Genomic DNA, 3,894 nt, shown 5'->3' on the forward strand with positions numbered 1-3,894 from the left:
AAAAAAAAAAATGTCTTCAGCACCAACTATGTGCCCAGAGGGTGTCAGCACACTCTTCAACTTCTTAGTTTTCTCTTAGCCCATCCTCAATTAACGTCTTAATTAAAACCTAATTTGATTCCTTGAGCAAGCTAGTTCTATGGTTGTATATGTCAACATATTTCTATTTATCTTTCCCGATGCTTAATAGGAAGACTCCCAGACACAAGCTATTAGAAAACTAAAAGAGAAATCATTTGTAAATATAGATTTTTGTATGGAAGGAAAGCTGTTGGTTCATCTTGTTGGTGAGAAGGTGTTGTCTGATACTTTTACAAAAATTTGGAACGCTTTGTCCTAAAGCAAAGTTGACCGAGAAGATTTGGTTTCTTGCTTTCTTTCCTTTTTACTTTAATTCTTCCTCCTCCCCCTTCTCTTGGAAAAGAGCCAGATGTGCAAAGCAATATCATCAGGTCACTGTTCTTCATCATGTTAATTTAGAAAATGGAACCTTGGAGGAAGATGCTATTAACTAAATGTCAACCCACAGTGTGCGCAGAATTCCTGGGATCCAAACTTCAAAAACAAAAATGAAAGATGTCATGTGAGTGAGAGGAATCCTGGAATTTTTTAAAGGCCTAAACTGATCTTAATAGAGTTTTATTGCTTCCACACCCCACCTCACAATATTTTAATTTAACAGTTACAATATGCATGACATTGGAACATAAATCCAGCCTGTTAAGTCACTGGGAGGAGCAAAGAGGAGGAAAGAAAATTTTTTTTAAAAGTGGCTCATTTACATTGGAGAAAATGACGATTTACAAACATTTCCAGTTCCTGGAAACTTTGAATAAGAACCCCCTAACCCATACCGTCTGTGATTTTTATCACAAACCTCTTATTTTTCCACTTTAGCTGGTGATTTGAATTTTAATTAAAGATTAACATACATATGGCCATGTGTGCAACCCCTAAGTATGCAGGTTGGTGGATATGTACCTATCTAAGAGTTCTTAGATCAGAATTAAAAACAAAACAAAACAAACAAACAAACAAAAAACACAAGACAGAAGAGCCTCCCAGCTGCTTCATGATAAACAGCGCCTCCTTCCACCAGCTATTCTTGCTTTTATACCCTAAATGGGTCCCACACTTTCTTGAATTTCATATAAATGGGATTCGGTGTTGTCTCATTTCTTCATCATCATGCTTGCAAGCTGTATGAATCCCTCTCTGTAAATCAGTGTAGGGTGTAAACAGTTTACACAGGCACAAATGAGAAGCAAACACTGCAAAGCTTTAGTTTAGATGCCCTTCCCCATAAAACCCCAACCTGCCATTATCAACCAGAAAGGTAATCTTAAAACAGCTGAGGAAACCAAAGCAGTCCACCCACACGTAGCAACATCAGCCATGGGCTACATCCTTTTCAAGATGCAATTGTGGGTAGCTGCTCGGAGAGCAGAAGCCACAGGCTGCTTTTGTAATTGGATTCTATTTCCTACTTGCCATTTCATCCCCCTAAGACTAGTAGTAAGTACTCTGGGCCTCTTCACAAAGAATGGCATGAACTTGAGGGGGAAAGTAAATTGCATCCAGTTTGTTCTGTCTCAGACATGTAAGTACTTAATGCAGCAGCCTGTCAAGTGTGCTTTGAATTCTGTTTGAAAGTAAAGTGCTCCAATTTGCAACTAACACAGTTACCCGGTCTGTGGGTCACCACACAGACCAGTTAACTTCAAACAGAGAAAAGCACAGCAAACCTGCAGGATTACGGTTGTCCGGTTGTCCAATTGTCCTGCTCACAGCCTCCCCCTCAGCAATCCACCCATGGAGCCAGCCTGTTCCTGAGGCCAGTAAGGCTATTATCAGACCTCGCTCATTCAACAGAGACAGGAGCATGCGGCCCACAGACCTCTCCTTCAGGAAGAATAGTGTGTTTAAGAACCAGTCTGTTGGAACCATGGGAGAAAGGAGAGCGCCCAGAGGAACCTGAAACGTATTTTTGATTGCTTCTACTTCTACTTTTCATTGGTAAAATCAAAGTTGGGAACATTCAGCTTTATAATCTCAACTCTAAAAATGAATATAAACCTACAATAAGGCATCCGGTTTACACTAAGGCAGGTATTATGGGGCTAAGAGTAAAACAGCCCCGCTGACATCATATCAGACAAATAAGTCAAATCACTTATTTCAAAATAGCAGGGGGCTAGAAAATTGCTATTTATTTTTTATTTTTTGAATAACTTATTTATTTTTATTTTATGAACATTGATTGTTGTTTTCGCCTGTATAAGTATCTGTGTTGGGTATCAGAGCCTCTGGAACTGAAGTTCCAGACAGTTCTGAGCTGCCATGTGGTTGCTGGGAATTGAGCCCAGGGCCTCTGGAAGAGCAGCCAGTGCTCTTAGCTGCTGAGCCATCTCTCCAGTCCCCAAGTCTTCTCAGTTTATAAAGGTGCTTGCTGCCAAGCCTGATGACCAGAGTTAGATCCCCAGGCCTCATGGTGGAAGGAGAGAACTGACTCCCAGCAGCTCTCCTCTGACCTCTACATGTGACCACAGCACATGCATGCCCCCTCGGCACCAAAGCAAACAAGAAAACTCTGTACCTATTATAATGATGAAGCAAAGATAACAAGACTACCCAAATAGTACAGATGCTGAGACACTGTTTTCTCGTACATTGCTGGTATGAGTGTAAAGTCACCCTGAAAGCTAATGACTTATAAAACTAAACAAACAAACAAACAAACAAACATTTACCACACTGTCCCGCATTACACTCTAAACTAGGGCCCCTATACTAGAAAAATGAAAATTTATGTTCACAGAAAAAACATGTAGGCAAATGTCTATGGCAGATTCATTTGCGGAACAAGAAACGAAGGAACGAAAGACAGGGGGAAGGAAAGAGAGAGGGAGAGAGCATGAGAGAGAGAGAGAGAGAGAGAGAGCATGAGAGAGAGAGAGAGAGAGAGAGAGAGCAGATTCATGCAATGGGCGAAGCTGGTGTAATCATACAAACAGTATATACCACAGAAAATGCTACAGTCTTGACACACTGGGTTTCAAAATCGTTGTGCCTTTGAACCCAGAAAAGTAAGGTACTGCACAGTTCCATTTGTATAACGTTCTTTAACGTGCTTTTTTGTATGTGTACGGGTGTTTTGACTGCATGTATGTTCATGCAGTGTACCACATATGTGTCTAATGTTCACAGAGGCCAAGAAGAGGGCATCGGCTCTCCTGGGACTACAGTTACAAATTTGAGCTGTCATGTGGGTGATGGGAATTGAACCTGGGTCTTCTAGAAGAGCAGCCAGTACTCTTAACTGATGAGTAATCTCCCTTTCAAGCCTGATTGTAAGGGACAGTACTACAGAAATGAGGACAGATTAGTAATACCAAGAAACAGGAAAGACTAGGAGAAGGTATGAGTGTAAAAGGGCAGAAAGGGGGGGGTTTCCTAGTTCTGCACTTAAATTTGGGGGTTCCTGCATAAATATATACATGGGATACAGCTGCATATAGTGAGGCTCACACCCTCACCCCACAGAACTGTGGTTTGATGTGTCCCCCAAACAAACTCATTGGAAACTACATCCTTGGCACACCAGTGTTGGCAGGTAGAGCTTAATGGCAAGTCTTGGATGCTGACTAAATTCACCATAAGAGGGGTTGCTGAGAGTGACTGGATTCTCTGCCACGTGAGACTTGTCCCTTCCCGCCTTTCTGCTACCATGTGACTATAGGAGGAAAGCCTTGCTAGGCAGGCTCATGCCTTCCCATGCTCTCTAGTCTTACTCTAGAGGCTGAGGTACAAAGACCGTTCAAAGTTCAAAGCCAGCTACGGACCTGTCATAATAGTGTGTCAAAATTCTAAGAGAGGAGGAGGAGGAGGAGGAGG

This window comes from Mastomys coucha, unplaced genomic scaffold (genome assembly GCF_008632895.1).
Source record: "Mastomys coucha isolate ucsf_1 unplaced genomic scaffold, UCSF_Mcou_1 pScaffold8, whole genome shotgun sequence".
In the NCBI taxonomy this organism is placed as follows: domain Eukaryota; kingdom Metazoa; phylum Chordata; class Mammalia; order Rodentia; family Muridae; genus Mastomys; species Mastomys coucha.